We start from the raw sequence: 19,010 nt of genomic DNA on the forward strand, positions 1-19,010 counted from the left end.
TAATAAGCCTCAACAATCAGCAAAAATTTGTCAACAGATGTGCTTCATTCAGTCTTTTGTTATTCCATTTAACGAGCAGAAGAAGGGTTTACCATAATTATAAAGTGCCCTATGATTTTTGGAAAGGTAAATGATCAATGACTTCAACGAAAAGTCACAAAGTGTTATTGATCCCGAATATAGACTCAGTCTGTCCTTGGAAGGTTTGAAGTCATTTATTAACTTCTCCTCTCTAGCTATGAAAGTCCCAGATGGCATTTTCTTCAAATAGAAGGCATTTTATCTACATTGAAAATCAGCTGTTCAATGAAACCACTTTCATTAATTACCTTAGCTATATCTGAGTAACTTCCTGTAGCTTCTACATTAGCACTTGCTCCTTCATTTGGCACTTTTATGTTATGGAGAAGGCTTCTATCCTTAAACTTCATAAGCCAACATCTGCTAGTTTCAAACTTTTCTTCTTCAGTTTCCTTACCTCTCTCTCAATTATCTTCAGAATTGAGGAGAGTTAGGGTTTTTGCTTTGGATTAAACTTTGGGTTGGGCTTCTCTGGTGGCTTGGTGGTAAAGAATTTGCCTGTGATGCAGGATACTCTGGTATGACCCCAGGATCAGGAACAGGAACATCCACTGTAGAAAGGAATGGCTATCCCCTCCAATTTTCTTGCCTGGAGAATTCCATGAACAGATGATCCTGAAGGGTTATGCCCCATGGGGTCACAAAGATTTGTACATGACTGAGTGACTAACACGTTCATTAAAGGAATGTTATGGCTAATTTGAGATTATATCCAGACCACTAAAACTTTGTTCATATCAGCCATATGGTTGTTTTGCTTTCTTATTATCCATGTGTTCAATGAAGTAACACTTAATTTCTTTGCAGAAATTGTTCTGTGGTGCTCACTACCTGACCAACTGATTGGTGTAAGAGGTCTAGCATTTAGCCTGTCTCAGTTTTCTATGTGTGCTCATCACTTAGCTTATCCATTTCTAGCTTTGATTTAAAGTGAAAGACATGTGACTCTTCAGACTCTTAACTTGATCACTTATCAGGCATCACAGGGTTAACTATTGGTATAATTTCAATATTCTTAGGTCTCAGGGATTAGGGGGGCTTGAGCAGAGGGACTGATACTGAAGCTGAAACTCCAATACTTTGGCTACCTCATGCGAAGAGCTGACTCATTGGAAAAGACTCTGATGCTGGGAGAGATTGGGGGCAGGAGGAGAAGGGGACGACAGAGGATGAGATGACTGGATGGCATCACCGACTCGACGGACATGAGTTTGAGTAAACTTCGGGAGTTGGTGATGGACAGGGAGACCTGCCGTGCTGCAATTCATGGGGTCACAAAGAGTCAGACACGACTGAGTGACTGAACTGAACTGAACAGAGCAGAGGGAGAGAGATGGAGGAGGAGTACTCAGGGTAGCAGTCAGAACACAAAAATTGTTTAGCCGATGAGTTCACCATCTTTGATGAGCAGGTCTGTGGTGCCCCTAAAAGAATTATAATAGTAATATCAAAGATCACTAGACACAGATCACCATAACAAACAGAAAAACAATTTAAAGTTTAAGATACTGTGAGAATTATCCATATTCAACATAGAAAGAGGAAGTGAACAAATGCTGTTAATGGTGCCCATTTTCTATGCTTGCACTGTGTAGTGTGCTAAGTTGCTTCAGTCATGTCTAACTCTTTGCAACCCTATTGGCCATCACCTTCCAGGCTCCTCTGTTCATGAGATTTTCCAGGCAAGAATACTAGGGTGGGTTGCAGTGCCCTCATCTAGGAGATCTTTCTGACGTAGGGATTGAATCCACATCTCTTAAGTCTCCTGCATTGGCAGGTGGGCTCTTTACCACTAGCACCACCTGGGAAGCTCATTTTCTATGCTTAGCCTTTATTAACTACATTTCAAAACTTGTTAATATCAGGACAACATAAGAAATATTTATCATGTTAACAATATTCATTGAGTGAATATAAAGCATGAACTATAATAAAAATATACAGCACAATATAATGCTTTAAACTGTACCTTAAACATATAAAATGTGATACTGAGATTTGATTTTATGTTTTATGAAGTTAAGATTACTAAAATAGGGATAGAAAAAAAGTATCTGTTCATGGCATAAACAATTTGACTTGGAATCTGGAGCAAATATAGTTAATATTATTACTTCTACTCTTCCCTTTAAAAATACAACAAGATAAAGTTAGCAGAAAATAAAATTACTGCTAATTATAATTATTTTATTTTGTAGTTCATTTTAAATGAAGACATATTTTACCACTGTAAAATCCTATTTATTTTCCCATATTCAGTATAAAATGTGCAAAAAAATTTGTAGCACTTCATAAAAGAAAAAGAATATGAATAGCCAATGAAAGAACAACCAAGATGGTTAGTAATCACTAATGTAAACTTTAAAATGCAATTCACACTCTCCAAATAAGAAAAAAAAATGTTATAAAGTTTAGAATCAAGTGCTTGTGAAATGATACGTCTATAAGGACTTTTACACACTGTTGATGGGAGTATAAATTCCTACCACAGATTTACATGAGACTATAGAATCTCCTTCCTACCAACCCCTCCTTTGCAAGCCAGTTTGATTGACAATTTGGTCACTTAACAAAAGAAAAACTAGAAAAACTCCTGATTGATGACAGAGGGAATGTAAAGAATAAGTTCAGGAAGAAACTGCAGAAAAATAACTTTTAGAATGTGATTAGTTTTAATTACCTGTTGGAGATACTCATTATAAATTGAGGAATAAAACTAAAAATTATCTAGCCTGAAAAGATGAGTTACAGTAAAGTCTGAGATTATAAAATAAAAAGAAAGACATATATGAAAAGATGAGAGATTCATCAGTGGTCCCCTGGAAATAAGTATCATTAAATTGTCAGTGGATGGTGTATCAGGTGACAGATTGGTCTCAGAAACCAAGGAAGAATCTTTAAGAACAATGAGTGTTGAGGCCCCAGTGAAGATGCTATTTGAGAGAGAAATGTAAACTGATTTTTAATAAAGAATTTGGTATTAACTTGAATACAGGAAATTATTATCTACCTATTTTCAGTTCACTTCAGTCGTTCCGTCGTGTCTGATTCTTTGCGACCTCATGAACTGCAGCACACCAGGCCTCTCTGTCCATCACCAACTCCCGGAGTTCACTCCAACTCACATCTGTCGAGTAGGTGATGCCATCCAGACATCTCGTCCTCGGTCGTCCCCTTTTCCTCCTGCCCCCAATCCCTCCTAGCATCAGAGTCTTTTCCAATGAGTCAACTCTTCACATGAGGTGGCCAAAGTACTGGAGTTTCAGGTAACATCATTCCTTCCAAAGAACACCCAGGACCGATCTCCTTTAGAATGGACTGGTTGGATCTCCTTGCAGTCCAAGGGACTCTTAAGAGTCTTCTCCAACACCACACTTCAAAAGCATCAATTCTTCGGCTCTCAGCTTTCTTCACACTCCAACTCTCACATCCATACATGACCACTGGAAAAACCATAGTCTTGACTAGACGGACCTTTGTTGGCAAAGTAATGTCTCTGCTTTTTACTATGCTGTCTAGGTCGGTCATAACTTTCCTTCCAAGGAGTAAGCATCTTAATTTCATGGCTGAAATCACCATCTGCAGTGATTTTGGAGCACAAAAGAATAAAGTCTGACACTGTTTCCCCATCTATTTCCCATGAAGTGATGGGACCAGATGCCATGATCTTCGTTTTCTGAATGTATATGAGCTTTAAGTCAACTTTTTCACTATCCTCTTTCACTTTCCTCAAGAGGCTTTTTAGTTCCTCTTCACTTTATGCCATAACGGTGGTGTCATCTGCATATCTGAGGTTATTGATAATTCTCCCGAAAATCTTGATTCCAGCTTGTGCTTCTTCCAGCCCAGCGTTTCTCATGATGTACTCTGCATTTAAAGAAGCAGGGTGACAATATACAGCCTTGGTGTACTCCTTTTCCTATTTGGAACCAGTCTGTTGTCCCATGTCCAGTTCTAACTGTTGTTTCCTGACCTGCATATAGGTTTCTCAAGAGGCAGGCCTGGTGGCCTGGTATTCCCATCTCTTTCAGAATTGCCCATGTTTATTGTGATCCAAACAGTCAAAGGCTTTGGCATAGGTCAATAAAGCAGAAATAGATGTTTTTCTGGAACTCTCTTGCTTTTTCGATGATCCAGCGGATGTTAGGTTCATATTAAGCCTTTATCTATCATATTTATTTGTATTGTTTTCTTCACGACAAAACAAAAGAGGTTATTTATATAATCATGGATGTGTACGCAAGTTTTCCAACCATCATTTCTACATTTTATGAAAGAAAATATAATCACCATATTTTAGAAAAAAACTAAACTTTTAACACTCACACATTGTTCTTTACATTGGATTATATGCCAAAATAATGATTTATTCTTGTTTGGTCACTAAATTGTGCCCAGCTCTTTGCAACCTCATGGATTGCAGCATGCCAGGTTTCCCTACCCTTCATATCTCCCAGAGTTTGCTCAAATTCATGCCCATTGAGTCGGTGATGCCATTTAACCATCCCATCCTCTGTCATCCTTTTCTTCTCTTGCCTTCAATCTTTTCCAGCATCACAGTATTTTTTCCAATAAGTTGGGTCTTTTCCAATAAGTCAGCTCTTCACATTAGGTGGCCAAAGTACTAGAGCTTCAACTTCAGCATCAGTCCTTCCAATGAATATTCAGGGTTGATTTCCTTTAGGATTGACAGTATTTATGCTTTTGCATAAAATAAAGAACTTATTACTCTTACCTGACTATTGAGCTAGCTGTAGCCTAAGTTAAGTCACTCGTACAGTTGTGTCTGACTCTTTGTGACCCCGTGGACTGTAGCTCACAAGGCTCCTCCATCCATGGGATTCTCCAGGCAAAAATACTGGAGTGGGTTTTCATTTCCTTCTCCAGGGGATCTTCCTGACCTAGGGACTGAGCCCAGGTCTCCCACATTGCAGGCAGATGCTTTAACCTCTGAGCCACCAGGGAAGCCCTGATAATTAGCAATTTATAAACAGTAATGTAGGCAAGAAGATCAAGTTTATATATATATATATATATATATAGAGAGAGAGAGAGAGAGAGAATTATATTTATTCTATATATGACCACCTACATTAATTGTTTAAATTACTTGCTAAGTTGAATATTGCTAGGTCACTTCAGTCGTGTTCGACTCTGTGCGATCCCATAGACAGCAGCCCACCAGGCTCCCCCATCCCTGGGATTCTCCAGGCAAGAACACTGGAGTGGGTTGCCATTTCCTTCTCCAATGCATGAAAGTGCATAGTGAAAGTGAAGTTGCTCAGTCGTGTCCAACTCTTAGCAACCCCATGGACTGCAGCCTTCCAGGCTCCTCCATCCATGGGATTTTCCAGGCAAGTGTACTGGAGTGGAGTGCCATTGCCTTCTCCTAAATTGAATATTAGTGCTGTACTTTTAAAATACTGATATAGAAGATACTATACTTTAATCACTGACTAGTTAGTTGATGTTGCCTTTTGTGTGTGTGTGTGTAGGTATTTAAAATAATTCTGCTTTAATTGGTTCACTTTTTTTCCCTCAAACATATACTCTCTACATAAAAGTATACCTGGAAGCATTGTTATCTCCTACCCTGACAGGGTAACATCATACTCTTCTATATTAAATCATTTTCACTTTTGACACATATCTTACAGATGAAAGAAAATGAGACAATAAAAAAAAAACATTTCTTTCAAATTCCTATGTGACATTCATTATTTTATAGTATGGAGAACTTTAAAGGACAATACATGGTTGGATAGTAATGTATTATTCTTTTCTGAAGAGACAGATCTCACTTCTAGGTTATTATGACATCAGCAAAATTATTACCATTTCTAATCTGAGTGAAATTTTAACTTTAGAAAGCAGTTATATACAGTTATTTTTTACCCCAAGAAAAACTTTTTACCCCAGGGAGATCTATAGTAATCAAAATTATACCAGATTTATCAATTCCAGTAGCTTATCTGCTGTATTCTTCAAACAATACTGTTCATATTAGAGTCTCAGGCATTTAACAGATTAACTTTACAAAAAGTAGCAAATATGTTGCACCTCCTTAGTTTTTTAATACAATTATATCTGGTTTCTTTGGAACAGACATTATTGGTGAACTTATATCAAGCAATTTTCCCAGTGCTACTTTAAATTTATTAATGAATTAAGAATTTATCACTTTAAAGTATTTTTAAGGTTTAATATACTTTATGCATTTCCTGGTATTGCATTGGGCATTGGACATTAATCAATATTCAATGAATTTATAATAGAATGTAATGACTACACAATTTCAGTGTTAAGAAAGACCTTGTCTAAAGCAACCACTGGTAAGTTCAATAGGTTTGTCAAGCAGGCAGTGCAGAACTGAGTTAATTGATTATTGCAACAGAGAAGACATCACTACTTAGTGCTTCATCATGTAATCACCATATTTATGTCAAAATGTCTATTCAATTAGGTTATGACAAAAATGCAAAACAGTTCTTGGGATGTCTTCATTGAAAGCCAACCAGCAATCTCAATAGGATCCATCCCCAAACCCTCCAACAGTATAGAGTCAAAATCAATATTTCAACCTGTCATATGACAAACTCAGAAATAACCCTTCTCAGGATTCAGTGTTTACTATAATCCATTTAAATGTACTGACTGGATAAAAAATGGCTTCCATTTGTGATTTTCTATTTTTCTTTAGATTGTTCATACTGAACATGTTTGCAATGTTTCTTAAGAAACATGAGAGGGAAGAGGGCTTCCTTGATAAGCTCAGTTGGTAAAGAATCTGCCTGCAATGTAGAAGACCCTGGTTCTCTGGGTCAGAAAGATCTGCTGGAGAAGGAATAGACTACCCATTCCAGTATTCTGCCCCAGAGAATGCTATGGACTGTATAGTCCATGGGGTGGCAAAGAATCAGACATGACTAAGCAACTTTTTTAAATTTATTTGTGATTTTCTTTTGTTTAGATTGTTCATAATGAACATGTTTGCAATGTTCCTTTAAAAACATAAGAGGGAATTTTAGCTTTATAAAAATCTGAACAGAGAATAAATATACCATGGTATAATGAGTGTGAATTATCCTATCTGGGTTTAAATCCCAGATTCTCACATGTTAGATATAAAATATTAGACACAATTTTGCCTCAGTTTCCTCACTGTTAAAAAGGGAATAATAAAAGTCCTTACTTCAGAGAGTAATCTAGATTTTAACAACATAACCCTATTAAAGAATTCAGACCATCTCTGGCATACAGCTTGTGTTTGGTGAGTTACTACTCTTATACATACATTAAATCTGTGAGCACTCTATCTAAATATTGAATTTTGCCTTTTTTACATACATTAAACCTGTGAGCACTCTATCTAAATATTGAATTTTGCCTTTTTTGCCAAAATATACCAATTTGTTAGGTGATCACACCTATTTTATTCTTGTACATTAGCTACAGTACTAGATGCCTACACCTATCAGCAAGGTCTTGCCCACATCAATTTTCGAATCTGTGAAATACAGCAGGAAATAGTAGGACTCAATCCTCTTATTTGCTGTAAAATAAAGGAATGGGATTATCATAAACTGTGTTTTTATGATTCATCATATTTTGGAGTAAGTTCTTTAAATGGACATATCCAGTTAATAATATTTATTCCTTGCAAAATTCAATTTTACAAATAAAAATATCAAATCATAAAACTGAAACAAACCATGTTTCTAAATTAAGAATGGAGTCAAAATGTGTATCTCAATTTTCTAAGTCTAAATCTCTTGCTTTTTTGTTGTTTTTACATTGTATCTTTTCCCTACTTTTAACATTCATCATAATAAATGTTAATAATTTCTTAAAATTATCCAACAAAGTTTCAAAGATTTTTTTTATGTTACAGACGAGTTGAGGTGAAGTGAGTGAAAGTGAAATTCGCTCAGTTCAGTTTGTGTCCAACTCTTTGGGACCCCATGGACTGTCCATGGAGTTGTCCAGGCCAGAATACTGGAGTGGGTAGACTTTCCTTTCTCCAAGGGATCTTCCAACCCAGGCATCAAACCCAGGACTCTTGCATTGCAGGTTGATTCTTTACCCATTGAGCCACAAGGGAAGCCTAAGAACACTGGAGTGGGTAGCCTATCCCTTCTCCAAGGGATCTTCCTGACCCAGGAATTGAACCGGGGTCTCCCACATTGCAGGCAGATTCTTATACCAACAGAGCTATCAGGGAGTTGAAGGCACATGCAAAATTCCATATGAGTATCTGACTACACTATTAAGGTATATCATTTTGACTTTCTAACTTTTCACTATTTAGTAAAGATATAAACTTCTATCAAGATAAATTCTCAAGCAAAGTGTCTAATACTTTTTCAGCCAAAACTTAAGTTGTAAATCAACAGCATATGTATTAATATTGTGTTATTATAACCTGTTGATTTACATATTTTTTTATCAAGTGCATAAAGAGACTAGCCCATAATTAGCAATTATTTCTGCTTTTTCCATCCAAGTTTTGGTTTCTGTTGTTGTGGTACTTAACCTCTCTGAGGTTATTTACACTGTTTATACTCAGAGAAAACCAACCCATTTATTAAAAAAAAAAAAATCAGATTAGGGTGGTTTGTCTTTCCTAGCATTTCTATGCTAAGGCTCATTTCATGAATATATTTTTGAAATACAGTGATTTCACACTTGAGTTTACTATTTGGAAGCTGTTGCAATATTCTACTATAATCACCCTGCACATTTGGAAACATTTATATAGGCATTCCTAGCTTCAATTTTGATATCATGGCTACATTACAGGAACCTGTGAGTGGTGCTACTTGTACTGAATTTCTCTTTAATGATGGTTTCTGCCCTGTGACAATATAAAAAGTACCCTTCTATCATTAGCCTGTAAACTTCTGGTACTGAGGCCAACCTCATCATATAGTCAGTATGACAATTCTCCAAGAACCTGCTGGATTACAGCCATTGCCTTATTGCCATTGTCAGTTATTACACAATTAGATGAAATTATGTGTGGGTAGGGTAATTCAGATCTTTCAACATTCATAATGATGATGAACAACTCTAGTTCTTATTCCATTACCTGCTTTGGCTAACAGCACAAAATGTGTTCACTGGATAACAACCAATGCTCCAGTCAAATCTATGATATGAAGATACGATCTTAGATCTCATCTTTCTTAAGTGGAATCAAGTAAACTCATATTTAACCCAACTTCTGGAACTTCATGGACAATTAATTTGGGCTCAACTAATCAGGTTTATGATGTAAGGTGACATAAGCTCCTATCATTTCATTTAATGTCACTTAAGGTGATATTCTAGAAATAACACAGCCCAGGTCCCTGTAGATCATTGTTTCAATGGTCATGATTGTGCTCTCCAGAAGACACTGGGAAGTGTCTGAAGACATTTTTGATTGTAATCATGTGTGCACTGCGGGGTGCTACAGTGGGTAAAGGTTGAGGATGCTGCTAAGGATCCCGCAACACACACAACAGTCCTTTCATCCCCTCCAACAATTATCTTACTCAAGATGTTAACAGTGCTAAAGGTGATAATCCTGACTTTTGCTGTTTAGTCACTAAGTTGTGTCTCTTTGTGAGTCCATGGACTGTATCCCACCAGGCTCCTCTGTTCATGAAATTCTCTAGGCAAGAATACTGGAGTGGGGTGCTATTTCCTCTTCAAAGAATCTTCTTAACCCTGGGAGTGAACTCACTTCTCCTACTTTGCAGGCAAACTTTTTACCACTGAGCCACTTGGGGACCCTGATTCTGACTTTTTTTGTTTGTTTGTTTGTTTGTTTGTTTTGGGTTCTGAGAGTCTCCATTATTTCAAGCTCCTGGTGCATGAACATACTTTGAGTAACAAAATTATATATTATTTTTTGTCTTAGGGAAAAGAAGAGAGAAAGAATTAGAGATACAAAGGATAAAATGAGGTTTTGACTGTGAGAGGTCCTACAGTACCACTGTTATTTCTTTTTATTCCTTTTTAGCCTGAAAATAAATCATATACCGTTTCCTCTGTGAAAGTTCTCTTGGCTCGAAGGTTAAAACATCCACCTGCCAAGCAGGAAACATGGGTTCAGTCCCTGGGTGGTGAAGATCCCCTGGAGAAGGGAATGACAACCCACTCTAGTATTCCTGCCTGGGAAATCTCATGGACAGAGGAGCCTGATGGGTTATAGTCCACAGGGTCGAAAAGAGTTGAACACGACCCAGTAACCAAACAACAGGTTGCTGACTCTGACTTTAGGTGACAACAATCTGAATTTCAACTAACGCCCTTCAGGGGGATATAGTCAGAATACTCTAACGTTGTTTTCTGGTCTCCCCTATTCATATAGTCCATAAATGCTGGTACAGTGAAAATTTAAATTGCAGAAGTGTGCAAAAGGATATAATGTAGAGTATAAGAATATATTTTGGGCTTGCAGATCCTGCACAGGAGGAAACGCAGGCTGCTTACTTTGTCTTCGTGCAGCCCTTACCACTCTCTGGAGAACTTTCTCTCCCCTGGCCACAATGGCAACTCTTAGGGAAAAACTGATTGCACCAGTTGTGGAAGAAGAGGGAACAATCCCAAACAATAAGATCACGGTAGTGGGTATTGGACAAGTTGGTATGGCATGTGCCATCAGCATTCTGGGAAAGTCTCTGACTGATGAGCTTGCTCTTGTGGATGTTTTGGAAGATAAACTCAAAGGAGAAATGATAGACCTGCAGCACAGGAGCTTATTCCTTCAGACACCAAAAATTGTGGCAGACAAAGATTACTCTGTCACTGCCAATTCCAAGATCACAGTGGTAACTGCAGTAGTTCGCCAGCAAGAGGGGGAGAGCCGCCTGAATTTGGTGCAAAGGAACGTTAATGTCTTCAAGTTCATCATTTCTCAGATCGTCAAGTACAGTCCTGACTGCATTGTCATTGTGGTTTCCAACCCAGTGGATATTCTCACATATGTTACCTGGAAATTAAGTGGATTACCCAAGCACCATGTGATTGGGAGTGGATGTAACCTGGATTCTGCTAGATTTTGCTACCTTATGGCTGAAAAACTTGGCATTCATCCCAGCAGCTGCCACGGATAGATTTTGGGGGAACATGGCAACTCAAGCATGGATGTATGGAGTGGAGTGAATGTGGCAGGCGTTTCTCTCCAGGAACTGAATCCAGAAATGGGAACAGACAATAATAGTTAAAATTGGAAGGAAGTGAATAAGATGGTGGTTGAGAGTGCCTATAAAGTCATCAAGCTAAAAGGATATACCAACTGGGCTATTGGATTAAGTGTGGCTGATCTTATTGAATCCATGTTGAAAAATCTATCTAGAATTCACCCAGTGTCAACAATGGAGAAGGGCATGTATGGCATTGAGAATGAAGTCTTCCTGAGCCTTCCATGTATCCTGAAGGCTCGAGGGTTAACCAGTGTTATCAACCAGAAGCTGAAGGATGAAGAGGTTGCCCAACTCAAGAAAAATGCAGATACACTCTGGGGCATCCAAAAGGACCTAAAGAAACTGTGACTTCTGGCTGCAAGGCTGTATAAACTTAAAACTACAGTTTGATTAACCATGAGCCTTTAGTTTGTGTCCATGTACATGGAGCACAGTTCACTTTTGTCTTCCTAAGTCTGTGAATCTGGGCTCCCAAAATCAAAGCCCATGCTTGCTTTAATGCTTGCAAGATGAGTCTTTGAACAAATAAAATAAACCACCTAGCATAAAAAAAAAAAAAGAATATATTTCAGGAAAAAAGTCTTAAGCACCTTTCCTCTAGAGTTAATGGCAGACAAGCAGATTCAAAAATATAGCAACACTAAAAATACAACTATCTTTAATTTAAGCCTGTGTTTGAAACAGTAAGAACTTGGGTGTATGTAGTTTGACAGTGATGTCAATAATTTTTGCATGCACCGTTCTGTATTAGAACTGTAACTAAATAACACTATTTTTGATAATCAATTTTCACATATATTTTTTCCATAAAGATTTTGTCAAAAGTTATTAAGGAATCTGACTTTAGATTCCAACTAATGAATCACTCATTAGTATTTTTCTAAGTGTGAACAAAGTGCCTATCACTGTCCTTTCATTACTCTAAAAGCCTGTTCTGGCTACAAGGGAATCTAGTTTACTCAAAAGGTAGGAGTAAAGCACTTGAGTGTCATTCCTCTAAGTCTTGTTAAGTTGCCAGAGCCTGTAGTTCTTTATATATTTATTTATGTTTTGCCTAAGAAACACTATGGGTACTTTTTTCATATTCCTGGACCTGAGCATGAAAGAGCCTGATTTAGTAGGTGTGGAATAAGATACAAAAGTACACATTAAAAAAAAAAAATTGGTGATTTCATGCTGATGATTTCAAACCATAGTTTCAGAGATTCAACTCTAAGTCCACAAGCTACTTGTGAGAAACTGAATAGGAAGAGTCATACAGGTCAAAAATTTTAAAGACTTGTCAACAATACATTGTTATTACTTTATAACAATAATTTATTGAATCAACAATTGTTGCAAGCAATTTATCTGCTATAAGTAGTCTAGGCACTGGGGATATGGTAATGAATAAAACAAACAAACAAAAAAATGCTCTGCTCTGATGGAGCTTACATTCCAGTGGGAGAAGACAGAGAATGAATTGCTAATATAAGGCAGAGACAATTAATAGTTTTCTTCAGATGCATATTTTGGGATGATTTATTAGTAAACTCCAGAATGAGATAATACATTTAAGAATTTCTTTCCTTTGAAATATGTTTCTTCTCCACATCTCTCTCCATAGACCCACAATTCTATCAGTAAATTTTTGAAAAAATTAATATCAAATTAAAAGGCTAAAGTTTACTTGAAAGCAGTACTATATCTGGCTCTTATATGAGGTTGTTTCCATTTCTTACAAGGTAACTAAAAGTAACAATCTAGTTTGCATTCCTACCAACAGTGTAAGAGGGTTCCCTTTTCTCTGTGGTGGATTCATGTTGATGTATGGCAAAACCAATACAACACTGTAAAGTAATTAACCTCCAATTAATATAAATAAATTTATATTAAAAAATAAAAGTAACAATCTTAGAAAATCTTTCTGACATTTATTTTCTACTTGTGAAAACCTACTGCATGTTTTATTTTTGCTGCCTTTATACCTCTGTCTTAAAATTACATACATACTTACATTTCTGTGTGGTATAATGAAATGTTATCACCTTGTTACCTAACAAGACACAATTTTTTGAAGTGCTCTGATTTGAAGGAAAAAGAGAAACTATATTATGTCTTTATGTGTGTGTACGTGTTTTTTTCAATATCACAGTTATCCAAGTCTATGCCCCAAGCAGTAACGCTGAAGAAACTGAAGTTGAACGGTTTTATGAAGATCTACAAGACCTTTTAGAACTAACACCCAAAAAAGATGTCCTTTTCTTTCTAGGGGACTGGAATGCAAAAGTAGGAAGTCAAGAAACACCTGGAGTAACAGGCAAATTTGGCCTTGGAATGCAGAATGAAACAGGGCAAAGACTAATAGAGTTTTGCCAAGAATGCGCACTGGTCATAGCAAACACCCTCTTCCAACAACACAAGAGAAGACTCTACACATGGATATCACCAGATGGTCAACACCAAAATCAGACTGATTATATTCTTTGCAACCAAAGATGGAGAAGCTCTATACAGTCAACAAAAACAAGACCAGGTGCTGACTATGGCTCAGATCATGAACTACTTATTATTAAATTCAGACTCAAATTGAAGAAAATAGAGAAAACCACTATATCATTCACGTATGACCTAAATCAAATTCCTTATGATTATACAGTGGAAGTGAGAAATAGATTTAAGGGCCTAGATCTGATAGCTAGAGTCCTGATGAACTATGGAATGAGGTTCATGACATTGTACAGGAGACAGGGATCAAGACCATCCCCATGGAAAAGAAATGCAAAAAAGCAAAATGGCTTTCTGGGGAGGCCTTAAAAATAGCTGTGAAAAGAAGAGAGGCGAAAAGCAAAGGAGAAAAGGAAAGATACAAGCATCTGAATGCAGAGTTCCAAAGAAGAGCAAGAAGAGATAGAAAGCCTTCTTCAGCAATCAATGCAAAGAAATAGAGGAAAACAACAGAATGGGAAAGACTAGAGATCTCAATAAGAAAATTAGAGATACCAAGGGAACATTTCATGCAAAGATGGGCTCAATAAAGGACAGAAATGGTATGGACCTAACAGAAGCAGAAGATATTAAGAAGAGATGGCAAGAATACACAGAAGAACTGTACAAAAAGATTTTCACGACCCAGATAATCATGATGATGTGATCACTCATCTAGAGCCAGACATCTTGGAATGCGAAGTCAAGTGGGCCTTAGAAAGCATCACTACAAACAAAGCTAGTGGAGGTGATGGAATTCCAGTAGAGCTATTTCAAATTCTGAAAGATGATGCAGTGAAAGTGCTGCACTCAATATGCCAGCAAATTTGGAAAACTCAGCAGTGGCCACAGGACTGCAAAAGGTCAGTTTTCATTCCAATCCCAAAGAAAGACAATGCCAAAGAATGCTTAAACTACCGCACAATTGCACTCATCTCACATGCCAGTAAAATAATGCTCAAAATTCTCCAAGCCAGGCTTCAGCAATACGTGAACCGTGAACTCCCTGATGTTCAAGCTGGTTTTGGAAAAGGCAGAGGAACCAGAGATCAAATTGCCAACATCCACTGGATCATCGAAAAAGCAAGAGAGTTCCAGAAAACATCTGTTTCTGCTTTATTGACTATGCCAAAGCCTTTAACTGTGTGGATCACAATAAACTGTGGAAAATCCTGAGACAGATGGGAATACCAGACCACCTAACCTGCCTCTTGAGAAATCTGTATGCAGGTCAGGAAGCAACAGTTAGAACTGGACATGGAACAACAGACTGCTTCCAAATAGGAAAAGGAGTACGTCAAGGCTGTATATTGTCACCCTGCTTATTTAACTTATATGCAGAGTACATCATGAGAAACAATGGACTGGAAGAAACACAAGCTGGAATCATGATTTCCGGGAGAAATATCAATAACCTCAGATATGCAGATGACACCACTCTTATGGCAGAAAGTGAAGAGGAGCTAAAAAGCCTCTTGATGAAAGTGAAAGAGGAGAGTGAAAAAGTTGGCTTAAAGCTCAACATTCAGAAAACGAACATCATGGCATCTGGTCCCATCACTTCATGGGAAATAGATGGGGAAACAGTGGAAACAGTGCCTGACTTTATTTTTCTGGGCTCCAAAATCACTGCAGATGGTGAGTGCAGCCATGAAATTAAAAGATGCTTACTCCTTGGAAGAAAAGTTATGATCAACCTAGATAGTATATTCAAAAGCAAAGACATTACTTTGCCGACTAAGGTCTGTCTAGTCAAGGCTATGGTTTTTCCAGTGGTCATGTATGGATGTGAGAGTTGGACTGTGAAGAAGGCTGAGCACCAAAGAATTGATGCTTTTGAACGGTGGTGTTGGAGAAGACTCTTGAGAGTCCCTTGGACTGCAAGGAGATCCAACCAGTCCATTCTGAAGATCAGCCCTGGGATTTCTTTGGAAGGAATGATGCTAAAGCTGAAGCTCCAGTACTTTGGCCACCTCATGTGAAGAGCTGACTGATTGCAGAAGTCTCTGATGCTGGGAGGGATTTGGAGCAGGAGGAGAAGAGGACGACCGAGGACAAGATGGCAGGATGGCATCAGAGACTCGATGGACGTGAGTGTGGGTGAACTCCGGGAGATGGTGATGGACAGGGAGGCCTGGCGTGCTGCAATCATGGGGTCGCAAAGAGTCGGACACGACTGAGCGACTGAACTGAACTGAACTAAACGTGTTTTTTTGTTTTTCTCATTCCACTATTTGGTGCACTAAATTTGGATAATTTGAGAAGCATTCCAATCGATAAAACAAAAAAAAACACTGAAAATTAAAAAAAGGTAGAATACTAAGTTTAAATCTATTTATTTACTACAGATTTTCTTATAGCTTTTATTATGTGATTGTTAATTCTAATCCTCAAAGACAAGATAAAATAAGCAGTGTTATCTAAACATACTCAATCGTGGATTCCTTTTCATTGAGCTTACAAAAAGACCATATGCCGTGAAAAAGTTATTAAGAACACAGGGAAATGTGGAAAAATTTTTTTATATCTGAAAAGCCAAATTAAAAAATATTTTATATACACACACAGACACATGCACACACTCAGACACACAAACATATAATTATATAATTATATGCAGGAATCTCATTAAGTGTGAAAAGGTTAAGCAGAAATGCAGCCTTTCTATTTTATGTTAAAATTCATTGATTTTAGTGCTTGCATTTCAATCTAAAGAAGAAATAATTTTGAGATTATTTCCTAATCATTGCCACTCTTCTCTCTCAGGAGAACACAGAACAGTTCATTAGACATTAGACACACATCAAGACATTAGAGAGAATTGTATCAAAGCAAAGAATACAATAAAAGGATGGAGTAGTCAGAATAGAAAACATCAAATATTTTGTTGGAAAATATGTAAATTTGGACTGGTATAGAATAGATTGCAAGAAGAATAGACTGGAATAAGCCCACAGTCCACAGAAATAAATAACTAAAGGTACATGCAGAAAGATTCTCTGAACACACACAGTAGTAGGTATGCAAATAGATCTTAAAAATAAAAATAAAGGTTTAAAAATGAATTAATTTCACTACTGATAGGTTATGATTAAACAAGATAGATGATCCATAAAAACATATCCTCTCAATCTGCAATTGTATATATTTACACACTGACTTGCTGCAGGAAATATTTAGAGTAACTAATAATTTAAGACCATTTTAAATTATAAAATTCATATTTATAATTTCTTTGCAGTATATTTAATTTTTCAGTAGTGAAAAATATAAAATTCTTACACTGATATAATCTTTGTTTGGTTTCAAGGCCAAATCCTATCATAAAATAAATCTCGACCCAAACAGAAGTAACCCCTTAGTCACACAATCAAGGATTTGGGGTTTGGTTTTGTTTTTAATCTGCCCACTGTGGTAGATGATCTAGGTCATAATTTTAATGATTATTATTCTTAATAGTATGTGTTTTTATGCTTATATTAAATGTAATAAACTTCAGGTAGTTCTCATTCAATGGGTTCAGTTCTATCAGTTCACAAAGCATCTTATCTTCATAAACTTTTACTTTCATTTATTAATTCAAAAAATACTAAATGTTTACTGTGCTTCCATTATATTACAATTCAAAGTGTTTATCTAGGTATCATTGTATATTTCCTTGCATTTGTTCAGTACCACCTGGGGACAGAGGACCCTGGAGTGCTGTAGTCCATGGGGTCTCAGAGTTAGATAGAGACTGAACAACACTACCACCTGGTCCTTGCATTAGGACCCCAGTGTCAAGTTAGCAAAGGAAGGTTCTCAACATCTTTCAAAATACTGTCTCAGTGAAACTGTTCCATTAAAGAATATGACAGAGTCAGCATGCATCGAACCTCAGTTAGTTTATTTATGGCTCAGTCATTCCAGATCCCATTGAGGATTTATTTTTACCATATAAAATGATAACAAATTTAGCTACTTGGTGATCTTATCCTGACTTACTTTAGAAATAGTAATGCGTGTGCATGCATGTGTGTCACATATGCGCAAGCACAGAGAAATTAATCATTACAGAACAACAATTAATGAGAAAAAGTAGTAAATCAACAAAGTCAAGCATTCTGGTATCATATTTGTGTTGGATAATAAAAAATATTATAGATGCAGTGATAAATAATACTTATGATAGAGATCCTTAGATATTAAGAAAATGCAAGCTGCTTCCTTTTTCATGACTGTCCAAATACTTATTTCCTTGTGGGAAATCCATGGTACCAGGTCACTAAGTAGTATCATTTGGCTGGGCAAAAAACAAAGAAACACTCTCCTTATACACAGGCTTCGAGTGCTGCCAAAGGGTAAGAAAAATTTAAGGAATATGCTCAGAAAAATCAGAAAAAAGGATAAAAGCTGACATATGAAAAATAAAATTCAAAAATGCAGTAGAAAATGAAGGCATGAAGGTATAGAAGCATCCATTTTAAGCTATGTTATAATATTAATTAGAATTTTATCTGTTAAATTAACTTATTAAAATCTCTTCTCTTGATAATGGTGCATAAACAAATTATTTTTCCTACATTTTTCTTTATGTCCAGATAGAAGACAAACAGAAAAGCATAGTTATACATACAGAAAAAGAAAAAGTAATATAGTGGATTCTCAAACATTAGCTCCATTGGAATCATCTGGTACGATCCTTAAGTTTCTGGGCCCTGCCCCCTGAATTTCTTTTGCACTAGGTCTGGGGTAGTGCTTGACAATTTTAATTTCGAATTTTATTAAGTTTCTCAATTTTAAATTTTAATAACTATCAGGTCCCTTGAACATGCTGATTCACTCCTAGGTACTTAGAGAATCACTGATAAAACACATGGCCTATTTTCAGGAATTTCTAAAGATGCTAATGGAAACCTTAGCATGGAAAATTTCTTCTCTCCAATACTTTTACTTTATATTGTAAAACTATAATGCAATTCTTAAGGTAGCACAGACAGGTTTTGCGGAAGACAATTTTTCCATAGACTTGGGTGGTGATGGCTTCAGAATGATTCAAGTACATTACATTTTATTTTGTACTTTATTTCTATTATTATTACATCAGCTCCACCTCAGATCATCAGACCAGATTGGGGGGGGGGGTGGATTTCTGCTATAAGGGATAAAAAAGAAGTTATAAGATACCTAAGTAAAATACATTTTCAGTATATTTGCATCAATATTTTTTCAGGAAACTATAACAACAGTTGACCAATGGATTTGAAGTGGCATATTTATTTGGCATGGAGC

General features: G+C 36.7%; 1 pseudogene; it reads left to right on the forward strand.

Moving 5' to 3' along the window:
• The first annotated feature begins 10,537 nt into the window (after positions 1-10,537).
• Positions 10,538-11,658, forward strand: LOC120860659 (annotated as a pseudogene).
• Positions 11,659-19,010: the final 7,352 nt, after the last annotated feature.

The sequence above is a fragment of the Oryx dammah genome, unplaced genomic scaffold (assembly GCF_014754425.2).
Source record: "Oryx dammah isolate SB20612 unplaced genomic scaffold, SCBI_Odam_1.1 HiC_scaffold_11151, whole genome shotgun sequence".
Lineage (NCBI taxonomy): Eukaryota > Metazoa > Chordata > Mammalia > Artiodactyla > Bovidae > Oryx > Oryx dammah.